The 14,943-nt window shown below is 39.9% G+C and overlaps 1 protein-coding gene across 1 annotated transcript in view; it reads right to left on the minus strand.

Moving 5' to 3' along the window:
* Positions 1-14,943, minus strand: part of RNF150 (ring finger protein 150) — a 114,938-nt gene that overhangs the window by 50,238 nt on the left and 49,757 nt on the right. The window lies entirely within an intron of this gene.

Raw genomic sequence — 14,943 nt, forward strand, 5'->3', positions numbered from 1 at the left:
AGTCAGACGGATCTGGTGAAGGTTTCAACTGAAACCAGTTATACAATGTGTTTCTACATACTAATCTTGGTGAAATACATAAAATGTGTTCCATGGGTTGACATAAACACAGATTTCTAGCACTGCTGAGGCTTATCTGGATGGTATTTCTGTAAGCACTGCAGAAAGAGAGGTACACTGCATCCAACACTCCATATACATTTATGACAGTCTGTTTTGCAGAGTCATGAGTCTGTCAGAGAAGCCCCTCCAAATTCTGCATTCAGATCAGAAACATTTTCAATCACAGATTCCCACATGGTTTCACAATCAGAATACGCCAAAGCATCACTGTTCTTGCACCAGGCTGGGAACCAAAGAGCAGCTCAACCTGTTTCCAACGGCTCCCCACAGCCCAAGCCATACAGCAATTCGGGACTCTTTGCTGAGAGCTAGACTCTCCAACTGATAAAGTTTAAAGTCAAGATTACTGTTTAATTCCACAAAAAATTGCCTCTGCAGCCCAGATCAGCCCCTGACACAGCGTGCAGCACGGCCCCACAAGGATGCATGTCAGCACAGCTGAGGCAGCAAAATCCCACTAATGGGATGAAGTAGGGACTTCCTAAAGTCCTGCCAAGCCTTCTGTCATGACTCTGTGAATGGGCTCTCCACTGATCTTCAGCTATCCTCAACTCCACACCAGTTTTCCTCTCTATACAGCACTTTTTGACGTTACTTGCATAACACATTGCTGAAACTATTTTCTTTCCAATTTTAAATCTCCTGTGTACGTGAAATATATGTGATCTGAAATTATCTAGGAATCACCAGGTTGTTAAATGCCTTTTATGGCCTCACAAATAAACGATTATTGCTTTACAGTATAATATTAGGGATATTCTGTTCTCTCACTTCATGAGACAAGCATGCGGACAATTTTTACACCTAAACTATGTTTTGCAATAGCCAATTGTTCTAAGTAGCTAAGGACAGACAGGGTGTATTGTAAATATGCAAAAATGTGCTAGGAACAATGGCAAATGAAATGATCACAAACTGGCATTTAGAAAAGTACAAACTGGGGGTGTCTGAACTCAAAGAGCTACACTGGGGTGGGGCCTCAGAATTTCACATGAAATCCAAGGAAATCAGCTGCCCATGTCTGTCTGTATTTTGACTGTGGCAGGAGGAGAGAGCACTATGTTCATAAGAGCATTCATGGAGATGGGAAGGGATCACTTGGCCACAAATGGAGGTGTGGGAGGGTAACTTGCATTTTCAACAGCATCCCTCTCCCTGCAAGGTGGTACCCAATGTGAGCTTCACCAGTTCAGCACTGTATCCTGGTCTTCAAAGTCCAGCTCAGACATTTTTTCACTAAGAAACCTTGGGAGGTATAAACTAGGTTTTCAAACGGATTTGGATGCTAAAGGCCATGAGGTGTTTGGCAGGACTTTGGATATACACACAGGGGGGGTGTTCAGCAGAAAACACTAATTGTGATGGAAACTTTATAAAATTCTGCTGGGTGCCTGAATCAGCTGGAGGTACTGAAATAGCAGTGGCAGACTGTTGCTAGTCAGAGAAATCTGCTATGAAGCTGGGAACTGAACCCTCCTCTCTCAAGTCTCAGAGCAGAAGTGCAAACACCATCCCTCTTTCTCTCATGAGGCCTTCCATCATAGTACCTCCCTGATTATGAACAGGTCAGTCAATAAACAGAAAAGATCAAACTTTTGGCCGAGTCAGGAGTTTTAGGTATTCATGACTGGGAACTTAACCTTCTTGCTGATACTGTTCTATAAAGCATTACTGTTTTTCAGCTATTCCCCTTTATTTTTTTCTACCAAGAGTCCACCATCAGCAGTCAAGATAAATCTAGCCTTGCAACTCTTCTGATACCTATTTATTACAAAAAGCTAATGCAAACATTACTCTAATGGCCTAGGGAAAATTTGCCAAGTCTCAAAGTGGCTGAGAAGGGCACTGGTGCCATGCCAGTAATTTTCCGGCAGTCAAAAAGAAAAAATTGTCTGGAGCAGGGCTGAGCTGTCCACATGGCTTCCTTTGTTCTTTTCTCCATCTTAAAAAAAAATAATATATTAAATTCATTCTACAGGAAAACCAAAGCACCAATCTCATACATAGCCAAAAAAGACCCACAGTGAAAAATTCCACAGCCAAAATTACTGAATTTAATCAACTGCCCTCAAAAGCCAGCACTCTCTCCAACTGAGTTATCCAGTACTGACCTTTAATATCATGGTCAGTACCACCTACGACACTGCATGGATATCACTTGAAAGCCTATGAAAATGGAGATAGAGACAAACCCATTTCCAGTAGAAAACAGAGGTAGTATCTTAATGATTTAATCATTATGTTCAATTATATTATAGTTTAATATAGCTTTAATATATTTCTGGACACAGGACAATAAGCAACTTGCCATGGATATATACTAAATAAAACTTTTTTGAAATGCAATGTAGAAGACACTGTTATTCCAAGAGGAAAGCAGCTGCTTTTATTTATTCAAACCTTTAATATATTAAAATTTCAGACTAGCTGGTTATTTTCTTGGAAAATATTACCAATTGTAATGAGGGATTGTTGGAAAAAATAACCAGAGCAGTGACAAATAACAATCAGATTTTTTAAATGTTTTATTGATTTTATGATAATTTTTCCAAGACATTTTAGAGAATGCTATTTATCAATCATGCTACTAAGCTATGTTTTTAATCTCAAATATGCTCACATTAGGAAGAAAAAAGAAAAATAAATTTTTTCTCTTTTATTCATTTTTAAACAAAGCATTTATATTATCTCAGTTTCACATAAACTGCAACATACATAAAAGTATGCAAATTAAAGAAAGGAAATAACATAAAGAGACATCAGTGTTAGAGGTGCATTATTATGCCCCAGTACACATTTTCTCAAAGTTTTAAAAAAGAGAAAGGATCTAGTAACATGTACTGATGCTTCCCTGGCAAGTTGAATCCTAACCCTGCTTTCCATAAAACACACCCACAGTGGGAACTGCATTTTGTGGCACTCTTGTACCTAACACATTTCTTTTCTTTTTATGGCCAACATTAATGCAGAGTTTGACATGAATTTTTAAGCAGCTGTCAGGATGAATCAGAGATCCATAAATCAAAGGTATTTAGGCTGTAGTGAATGGATTTTATTCTCCTTTTTTTTTGGCTAGGAAACATATTTAACATATCAGTGTTTTTTGCTAATGAAACAAGTAAGGCGGAAAGCAAAGGCATTTGGATGATTTAAGTAATTTTAACTTGCTGAAGCATACATGCCTAATCGAATATTTCTGGGTGGAGAAAATGCATGCTTCGGAAAAAGATCTAGATGACCCTCTCCAAACCCACCCTCTCCACGCAGTACTTGGCTATGGAAATACATTTCAGCAGGTATGCCTTCATGCAAAACCTGCAAACTTCAAGGGTAACCATCTATTCACTAGTGACAGAGGAAATGAAAGACTGTTTAGTGCAGTAACAGTGGCTTTTGTAGAAGAAATGAACAAGGTTTACACCCAGAAGATGTACACAAATGCTACACCTTAGCTGCAGGCTGTGTTTACAAACCTGTGATATTCCTTGATTTTGCTTTGGGAGCTTTCAGAGGTGACAGTCAACACAGTCCTCTCTTCTCATTAGCAGTCAGGCCCAGCAGTGGCAGGACTGCTCCTTTAATGCTTTGTCAGTTTTTGATGGAGACTCTAAAATGTGGTCTTTCTGACATATTTTAGAATAGGCAGTTTAATTCTTCATGCTTGGCAACAGCCAGAAGTCAGTCATAGAAGTTAATTGAACTATCTGAATAGAATTTCAATTGGGCAGGTATATAGAGTCTTCTCTCCAAGATATCCTATCAAGATATAAATGAAGATTTGTCTTATATTGTAGATAAAAATCAAGAAGTAAAGATTTTGTAAGTGAAAATCCAAATACTATTTTGAATTCAGAAATTGCCCTGACATTGCCCTGAAATTGCCCTGAAATTTCCCAGTGTTCAATCTGGCTCCGAGCCCAGGAACAGAAGCTTTACAGGAAGGTGCAAGAGACAAAGCAACTCTTCCTTACTTCTTGAAGAAATTATTTCGTTTTTAGGAATCCATTTCAGTAACCAGCACCTATTGTAAGGAAGTAAGACATACATCTAACAAATTCCACATCCCACCCAGGCTCAGCCTGCAGTCTGTGCCAGCCCCAGGCAGTGTCAGGGAATTCAGTGGTGGTGGTGGTGGTGGTGGTGGTGGTGATGCTGATGCTTTCTGGGAGCTCAGCAGTGCTCCCTCTGCATAAGGACTCATTGTGCTGCCAACCACTGAGCTCTCCTGACACAGCTTGTGCTGCTGCCTTCTTCCCTGTGAATGGATTTTACGCTATGGTCTGAATGATGGGTAATATTTTAAAGCAAATTTGGAGCGAAGAACAAACATTTATTAAAAAATACTATTTTTTTTTTCCTCTCCAGAATAGCAACTCAGCTGAAAAATTACTATTGAAGAGAATGAAGAGGACTCCATGGTGATGGTGCTGTGGTGATTGTCTAAGCTACAGCCAAGAACAGTCTGTTTGGCCATCAGAAGATACTACCTCCTACGTTCTCTTTGAAAAGAGTATTGCTTTATATTTGTGTTTGGTATTTTTCCGATGAAGTTACACGAGAAATGGTACATAGGTTAATGAGAATGCCCATGTGAATTGCCTTAATATCACAGAATCATAGAAAAGCTCAGGTTGGAAGGGATCTTAAAGATTCCTTCCAACCTCCCTGCCATTCATTAGATCAGGTTGCTCAGGGCCCCATCCAAGCTGGCCTTGAACTACTATCTCAGTTGCAAAATGTGCCCTTGAACTACTATCTTCATAATTGCAACAAGGGTTCAAGTCTTTATGACCATCCACTGAGAGCTCAAGTTCAGTTCTTCTCTTCTGCATGGTGCAATTATAAATTGATCAGACTAACAGCTGCTACCTGTTTTTCTTAGAAAAACCCAATAACTTAGCCTTACATTATGTTTTTGTGAACTCAAAAAGTACATTTGAAAATCAAAGCAATATTTTTAAAAACCTGATCTCTGAGCTTCACCCAATTTGGGGAAGAAGAAACAATACTGTTTAAACAATGTCCTAGACACTTATGTAGGCAAAAAGGGAAACGTTACATTACTGGTAAGAAATCAAAGTGGATAAAAGGACGGGTCTCTGCAGGAACCTTTCCCTACTGGGCATTCAAGGCATTGGCCTCCAACTGAAGTATTAATAAATGATACTATAGGAAAAACACTGGCAGGAGAAGAGCAATATACAGTAAGTGGCAGTAATACATAGTGAACACATCATGTGTCACAGGTGAATGACTACAGACTGACATCTATAATCTCTTAGATAAACTGTCTCAGTGCCAGAGGACAGGAAAGGACACCAATTTCTAATGAGGTTTCATAACAGATGTGGGCAGCTACAGATCAACTTGTCCAAAGTTATTCAATGAGATTCCTCACCTAAGACTCGTGAGCCAAAAAGGCGGTTTTGAATATAAGAGCAAGGGCCTCACATGAGAACATAAGAGGTTAAACCACAGGATCTAGGTGTTCAAAAGATCCAAGAGCAACTGGGTACAAAAAACATCTAGGGATCACAAACTGCTGAAGGCTGGGAGAGCCATTCTGGATAGGCAGGATTCAATGTTCACCCCATGCTTATTCTCTTCCCTATGCAGCTGCTGTTCACCATTATGAGAAACGCCATCTTAGACAGATGGACCTTTGGTCTCAAATCATAGTTTTGTTTTCACAGAGTTTTGTTTTCACACTGGGAACTGAAATTTTTAACTCCTGTGGAGAGAAGAAAGATTAATTCAAATCAACACACCAAACCAACAGGGCCAAAGTCAGAGGTCTGATTATACTAAGAAGTCTCTGTCTAAGGCAAAACAGGGAAACCATACCAGTTTCTGAGACCAGTGATGAACAAGGAAGGACAGGGGCTGAGGCAGTCGGTGCCTCTTGCGTTTCAAAGCCCCAGAGAGGGACTGACCCAAGGCAGAAGGGAGCATTTCTGATGTGGAGGCAGGAGGGTGGGCTGATGGCTCTGAGCTCTGTACCACATATGTGAACACCCAATGTCCAGCTTCCCCCACAGGAGTATGAACACAGCATAAAGCAGAGGAAAGCAGCAGCAACATGTGAGGTGACTGCATCTTCCATCAACCCTCATGCTGAACATCACACTTGGGTCCTGCAGATGGGCTCAGCCACCTCTTCTCCCAGTGCCATCCCAGAAAGGTGTTACAGTCACCAAGGGCAAGGGACTGGGGAGGTTTTATGCTGGATTTCATCCTACAGTGTGGGAAACTGCAGAGCAGGACACAGACATCTTTGTCCACCCACTTCTGCAGTCCACAGGCACTGGATCCCCCAGGCACCCCCATGCAGCAGTCTCTCTGCCCTCACACCCTGTTGGGTGGAGGAGGAGAGATGCCAGCAGAACAGCAAAGTAGGAATGCCGCTGTTCTCTGTTCCCACTGCTAAAACTGAGACACATCAGGCAGCCCTTCCAGGGTGCCCAGCCTGAGAAGAAAAAAATGCAGGGGAAGGCCAGAAAAAAATACAGCCTAGCAGCACATAGCCCTGTTTTTGTGGATATCAAGATACTGAAGCTATCAGAACACAGGATTTCACCATATAATAGTTTTTCTTTTTTGATTCTAGAGCCCTTGCTTTGCAATGATGTAAGAGCTTTCATCTCCTCCCACTACCATTTCTAACTTTTTTTCCTTATATGTTATAAAGAAGAGAGATATTTTCTTCAGCTTACCCTCTCACTAATTTCCCACTTCTCCTTGGCACTGCTAGCACTCCCCTTGGTCCTTCACCCATCTACCAAAACATTTAAATATAAATCAGGCGCCCTTTAAAAGGCAAATGCAGCATCCATGGAGAGAGCAGCGACACCTTCTCCCTACAGCACTGCAAAAGGAAATTCTTTTACACAAACTATTTTTTTTCCTTAGACAATCTTATTGCTATAAAACACTTGTCATTGCAGAAGCACAAGTATCTATTAGGATAATTAAGTAACACAGAGGGAAAAAAGATGTACTGATGTAAATGACTGACTACAGTATTTAAGTAAGGAATAAAAAAGTTTGCTATTCTATCCTGCATTTGACAGCAACAACGTCCAGCAGAGCTGTTCTTTGTTAACTTCTTTTGATGCTAAATCCAAGAGAGGCAAGATGCTTCTGACTGTGATCTTTCCTGTGGAAAGCAGCTTCAGACACTTTATTGCTGTTTAGGACAACGAAATTTCTGTTCATGTTTTTGCAATCAATGCTGATCTTGCCAAGGTTGTAAGAGCTCAGAATATATTGACTTTCTCTAAATTTTATGCAGCAACTGCAGCAAAGGAAAAAGAAGTAAACAGCTACAAAGCTCACAAAATCAAATTCAGCATGATAGCTGCATTTTTCCTGGGCTTCTTTCCTACAGTATCAGCTCATCAGTCTGCTGAACTAACCAGTGCTAATGAACCAATGTAGTGATACATATTCATACTTAATTACAGAAAAGATGCTGTTCTTTAAGAGGTTTTCTTAGATCCCAGCCCAACCTAAGGCACAAATTGTCGAGACATTGTTATCTTAACCAGGATAGTACTTCATTATAATTGCTAAGTCTTTGTACTGAAGACCTCCCCAGATTTTTTCCTCCTTTCCTAAACCATATATATACTGCTAATGGCATATGCCACTTATTTTCTGTATTGAAATTTGCACTGGGATACTTATGAGTTTTTTTATGTACTGGGGGCCAGAAAGACCCCTTCATACAGGCTTCACAGCTCAGCTATGCTCCAACTCAGACCAAAATATGCTACAGGGATAATTTATTAGTAAATACAACCTTTTCAGAGTTCTGGCAAAACACACCCCACTGTCTAAAGCAGAAGCTGCTTTGTTATTTTCAGTGGAATTGTGCCAAAAGAAAATATGCCTTAAATAGCATCTTATGTAGTCAGGGTAGAGTAAAATGCAAACACAAACCAGTTAACGTGCCTGGTGCTCTTAGAAAGGTGAAAATATATATTCTCTACACAGAAAAAAATGCTGCCATTATTATGGAGATTAATTATTATTACTATATACATTATTATGAAGCTTCTAATCTTAACTTAGACACAGAATTAGGGGTTTTTTTCATGTACTGACCAATCCTGCGCACTTACTCATAACATGAAGAAAATACTAGTGACATAGACTACATAAACAACATTTTCCCCTGGAGAGCAGAGAATCAGGAAATTTCCAAGCCATTAAAACAGGAAAAAAGAGAAGAAGTCATGTATGCAAAAATATTATTTCAACAAAAATGCCCAAGTTCCAATCACTGATCACTGATCCAAAGATTGGAACTGTATCAGTTCCCCGTGCAAGTCCAACCAGTTTCAAAGGTGCTCTGGCACCTGCAGGCTGGTGAGGGCTCTCCCAGCACCTCCTAGGCACAGCAGGTCATCATACCAACTAGCAGAGTCACTTCAGCGCTCCAATTCTTGTGCAGGACAGCTCAAGTCTACCCCAGCTTCCCTGTGATCCCCTTCCACAGTTACTCAGGAATGGGACACCAGGGTCTGCAGACTGGAGGTAAGGGAATAAGGGATGCTGTCTCCTGTTTGGAGAGGCAGGACTATGCACTTCTTCCTCCTACACCATCAAACCTGCCAGCCAGAGCAGCCTTGTAGGGCATGTGTCTTTCTGTTCCAGAGAAGATGAATGAAAATCTCCAGACCAAGAGATTCAGACAACACTGGGTGAAGCCACACACAGCTCTCATGGCTCTGCATAGGCTAGAATGGTTTGTGGTTCAAAAAGCGCAGGCTGAAAGAGTAAAGAGCTAGAAAAGAGCATGGCACATCTGCTGTGGCTTTAGGCAACATTGCTGGGCATACTCCAGTTCAAGTGACCCTGAATTAGCTGGACAAGAAACAGACTCAGAGCAACAATCCAGAAATTTCATAAAATTACTTCAGGGAATTTCCTCTTTCCTCACTCAGGGAAATAACAATGTCCCCAGAGGTGCAAAATCTGTTTTTATCAGTCTGTGATAAGAACAATGAATTAAAATGAAGCAAAAAGAGAGAAAAGAGGGAAAATAAATGGTAAAAAGCAAAACAAAAGGATAAATAAGTAACATCTCAGGCAGAAGGTGAGGAACACATCAGCAGAGTGAAATAAGCCAAAGCTGAGGCAGCATATCACCAGCACACGTTCAAACCCTCCAACACTGCTGATCACCCCTCAGTGCTATTAGATTTGTAGGAGTTTTTTATACCTCTACAATATGTGCCATTAGCTCTCTCTTTCCTAAGCTGAGTGATCCCTGTCTTACTTAGCCAATCCTCATATGGAAGCCATCCCACACTTTTGAACATACTTTTCTATATAGGGGTTGGATAGGTTTGATTAATAGTGGCTCATTTGACAACATTTTTTTGTAGTTGCTGCCACCTGAAAGAGTTCCCCAGGGAGAAAAAAGGGTTCAATTTTTCATGCTCAGTGTAAGTTCTTGCCACAAGCCTGATCCACCTTCTTTGTCACCTCCTGTTGGTGTCACAGGGGAGACTGATGCCACAAGTTTTTGCACCTTTTGCAAAAGCAGCAGTTGAGTTTTCATGTTAGACCTCATTTGCTTTAATCTGTGATAAAAAAATCATTCAGAAAAGTACAAAGAAATACTGAAATTATTTTTCAGTTCAAGCAACCCTTTTCTTTATGTCTTCCCAGCCCCTCTTGTGGGTCCAGCAACAGGGGCCCTGTCTTAATTCATTTATCCTCAGACATAAGCACGAATAACAAAGTCTCTCTTGGTTTTTATTGGAGAAATCTTGTTTGCTCAGGAACCTTGTTAGGGAAACATTCCATTTTGAGGATGGGGCAGAGCTACTCAAACTTTGGCCTTCATTTTCAGGCATCATGGTAAAAAAGCTGATTAAAACTAGGAACCTGTTCCACACGCTGAAATAAAAAAGTAAAATCAGTATGAATCAGACAAAAGTCAGGGCAAAAGTCTATTGTGTGGATAATAAAATCCATCTCCTTTGTCAAGAAATCAAGTTTTACTTTATTAGTCTCCATCACTGTCAATTTCGCAATTTTCCATCTGTCCCTATGATCCATTAGAGTAAGCAATACTTAAAATGTCTAATAAAAAAGAAAGAAAACCAAGCAGAAGACAAATATTAAGTCATTCCTATATGATGAACACACTGACATAGTTAATTATCTACACCAATGCAGATCATAAAAATTTTTAAGAACTATGGTAGCTTTTAGAGTAAAATAAAGCTCTCAGTACATTATAGGCTTCTCTGTACATCATGGGAAAAGGTCTGCGGGGAAAAAAACTCCTTTTTAACTATGATGCCAGGGTTATCTACACACAAAATTTAGCAACCAGTTGGTTTATGCGATAAAAACAACAGAGATTAACACCAACACAGACATCATTAAGAACAATTGGGACAAAACTGAGAACAAGCCATCTAAAAACACTGGCTTGGGGTGGCACAGGGTGTTCTTAATTAGATTTTTTGTTTGTTTGGGGTTTCTTTTACCCAAATGAACTCTCTTGGTGTTAGATAATATTCCTCTGACTGACTGATTCAACTACCAGCTCTGAAATAACTGTAATTAGATATAACTTTGTCTGCTGCTCTTCAGTCTAACTAAATAACCAGGCTGAGCCCTGACTCCTACAGAAAAAGAATGGTTGAAGCAGCTACAATTCCCTCTTCACCATCAGAGCCCCTGAGCTCTCTCTATGCCAGCCTTTAGCAGCACCAGCAAGCAGAACTAACCTGCCTGGCACCGTGGACTGTGCTGAGCTAGCACAGGCTGCCCAGAGAAGCTGTGGATGCCCCATCCCTGGAAATTTTCACAGCCAATCCCACCAAAAGGCTGGCTGTCATTCTCTGCTGCTGCAACACCATCATCATCTCTCTGGAGTGGCTGTAATGGTGGGTAAATATAAACTGAGAGTGAGACAAAGTGTCCAAGTCACAGAGCAAAACCAAGGAGAATACAGCTCTGGTTTCCCCAACTCACCCATGTCTAAAAATCCCACTTTTTGGCTCAATTAAAGCACAGGAGAGATTAATCCGGCTCTCTGAGGACTCAACAAGAGTTGAAGAATATAAGGAATATTTTCTGATACTTTAGTTCTTACATGTGTTTTCTGTACCTCCCAACACATACCTATTAATGCTTCTGAGGAAAACCCAGCCCAGCCATTTCCCACAACAGAGTCTGCTTCTTACAAAAAATAGCTCAATAAAGCAGAACAAGTACCAGGGGAGGGATGTCAGGGATCATCTGTGGCCCTGCACATTTCTTAATGCACTTCTTCAACCATGGTGGTATTTCTAAGAACAAGGAAGTCAAAATGGGAAAACAAATCAGGGGATAAAAAGACAAGACCAAAAAAACCCCAAAAAACCCCAAACCAAACCAAATCAAAGCAAACCAAAAACCCCAAAATCAAAAAAAAAAAAAAAAAAGCCCAACAAAACAAAAACAGGAGAAAAAAAGAGACTGAAAACTGGAAAGTCTGGCAGAATAGCCAACCAAAATAAAATCTGCCATATGAGGGTAGAGTTCAGAGGTAATCTAGTAGCAAAGAAAAGTACAGTCCTGGGATTTATGAACAGAAAACAATGAGCAGAAGCAAAGAAGAACTGAGAGAAGCAGAATAGTGGAAATGCTCGTGGCTGTGGAGAGGGGTTTTTGGAGAGACTTGAAGAATTTGAGGAGCTTCATTGAAAACAGAACCAGGAGATGACTGGATAATATGTGTACACACATAATGTGTATATACATATCTATCTATATCTACATATACGTATATGCACATTTGATCTGAATAAGAGGGTCTTTGTTGACATTGGAAAATGTATAGCTAAAGTATTAGGATAGTCTTTTCAAATCAGAACTAAATCACAAATAAATTATGCAGTTTTAAACTGTGAGAGTGATTAGACAGGGAAAGATTATTTTTTGGGAGGAGCATGCTGACTGAAACTTATCCTTAGTAAACAGATCAGATTAGAAAAATGCAAAAATCCCTCTGTGATATTTTAGATGTGCACCTGGCTCCTCAGAAGCTTTGAAACAGAGATGGTAAACTTCCCTGGTCTTATGTCAAGCACATTCTGCTGAGAAGAAAATTTAACAAAATACTAAGTTTTCTGTGTCTCTTTCCACATGGACAGAAGTCCAAACGAGGGTTTAGCAAGGATGCATACGTGTGTGTTTATTTAAGTTGAGTCACCACTACTTGTCTTGGCAACTCTAACTGCCACTAGTATTTTGGCTTAAAGGAACACGAGTGATAAAATGAGATTATTTGATGGAAGTTCAAGATCCCAGAGGCTGCTGCTCACACGTGACTCTCACTAATGAATCCTTTAATGTTTATTATTGAGCCGGTCATCCTTGGCTCCAGGAGGGAGACTGGAGAGACACAAGTTGTGTGTTACCAAACACATATGATCTTTCACAAGGTGATGATCCAACTTGAGCTCAAGAGCAGAAAGCTGAATTCAAAACAAGAAACAGAACAAAGACATACTGGGAAAAAATAAAAAAAAAAAAAGAAAAACTCCACAAATTAAACACAAGAGAAGTGTTTTTTCAGGCTTCAACGAGATGACTGAACCATGTGAACCCAGAAATAGCTGGCAGTGCTCACCAAACCTCAAGCTCTGCAAGATACACCCACCCTAAGCTAAAACTACACATTGAGCCTGAAAATGTTTTGAATATGCAGGCCTTCTTACAGATGGAAAAAAAATAAAAATGAAAGAAAAACAATCTTCAACAGCATGTGAAAGTCTAAATGTCTTGGAGAAAAATATTTCTATTTCTATAGAGGCACACTGTTTATCTTTCCTGACTTCACAAGGAGAAAGTCACTGGAATGCTTTCTAATGCAATACAGAGAAACAACTATGCTCTGGAACCTTATAGTTCTGCAATCCATGTGGAGCTTGGATATATAGCTTCTCTTAAAAATCTTTTTAATGCACACCTTGCTATGACAGTAATATAAACACCTCAAAGGTGCATTTATATTACATGCCATATAAACCTTATTTTCTCACCTTAATCAGGAAGGAAAGGTCTGTACTTCCAGCTAGAAGTCACACACCTTTTCTCCTTAAAGCTGGTTCTCCCCACAATGAAATAAAAGTGAAATCCCTGCACTGGCTAATGCAGAACTGGACATTTTGGATGTAAAGTCAGATGTGGAAGGGAAGGGAAAACATCTACCACCACTGAAAAAGCTGTCTGTTTTTATTTATATACTGCTCTTTATACAACGGGTTTTAATAGACTGGCTCACAGGCCTTATTTTCCCAGCACAGGATATGAGCAATTCTTACTGATTCTGTATGGAAGTTACAGACATCCTAGAGAATAGGGCCCCAAATATATGGGCAGGTATAAGAGCTACATGTTTTCTTAAAATCCTGAAGTATGTCCAGCATTGTACAGGTTGTCATTTTCAGCAAAACAGAAGTGCAGACTTCATGACTTCATGAAACACCACTTTTCACAGCATCTGAATGAATCAATGCCAGGTATATGCTTTAGTTAAAACAATTCCACAATTTCATTTCAGAGATGTTGTTTCCAAATAATTAATTAAAACAAGTTATAATTATTGAAGAACATTCCCCTGCAGATCAACAAATCCCTCTTCATCTGCTCAGCAAACCCTTTTCCCACTGTCAAAAGCATGTGGATATGATAAGAAAAGGGTTGTAGCTCTGATGTGTCTTTCAGATGTAAGGTCTGTATTTCTTTCAAGATGCCATTTTTTTTACATCACTATTATCAAATTTGATAGAGCTATTTACTTCATATTTTAATGATACAGGGAAATAAATCTTCTTTATTCTTCCATTTACTGCTTCTTAGCCTTTCAAGTATTTGCATGGGAAATGACTTAAGAAAAGACACAATTCAAATCAAGCTGAGATATCTCCAACCACATTAGGGAATGCAGGATATGCAGGATATACACACCACTCCACGTTTCTGTTGATATATGCTACATTGGGCAAAGAACATCTTGGGTTTCGTAAAACCACTCTTTGGAACACCAGACTCATCTCCTTCAGTGAAAATATCAGCTAAAAACTTTATTTCAGGTGTTTTTCTTTGCAAACACTTCCAGTCCATTTTTCCTGGAATTACCTTTATTCACAGGGTCTTGAGACATTTACTAAGCAAAGGCTGGAAATGAAATCAAGAACTAAGACAGTGTTACCCCTGTGAGAGGTTCTTGGCTCAAATGAGCAATTACTGCATCACTCCTATCTGCTACCCAGAGATTAGCCTGGTTTCATGGGAACAGTCACTACGACACAGAGTCCTGCAGAACTTGAAGAGATACTAGATCCTCCAAGAATACAGCTGTTTCACCTGTACTTCAGCTGGAAATGTAAAACAAAGTTTGCAATAGTGCACTGCAAAAAAACTTGTTATCATTCTGGCAGTTAATGCAGAAGGCTCAAAAATATGGTTCTGTGGCTCTTCTGGCATCATTCTGCACCTGCAGAAGGCATGGGAGCACAGTTTTGCCAAGAAGCTGTACTCAGCAGGTAGCTGAGCAGTGGCTTAAGGCAAGGGCAGCAGCAACCCTGGAGCATGTAGTCTCTTTCCATCAAAGCTGTGACTGTGCAAAGAGTTAAAACTCATGGATTTCCTGACATTCCCAAAAGATGACAAATTTGACAATACAAGGATTGTTGGAGGTTAGGATTTTTCCTTTTTTTTTTTTCTTTTCTCTCTGGGAATTTTCTTCCATTTGTTGCCTAAGAGATGGTAATGAGGATGCATAAGATGACTAAAAGAAGTAGATGG

This window comes from Serinus canaria, chromosome 4 (genome assembly GCF_022539315.1).
Source record: "Serinus canaria isolate serCan28SL12 chromosome 4, serCan2020, whole genome shotgun sequence".
NCBI classification, from domain to species: Eukaryota; Metazoa; Chordata; class Aves; order Passeriformes; family Fringillidae; genus Serinus; species Serinus canaria.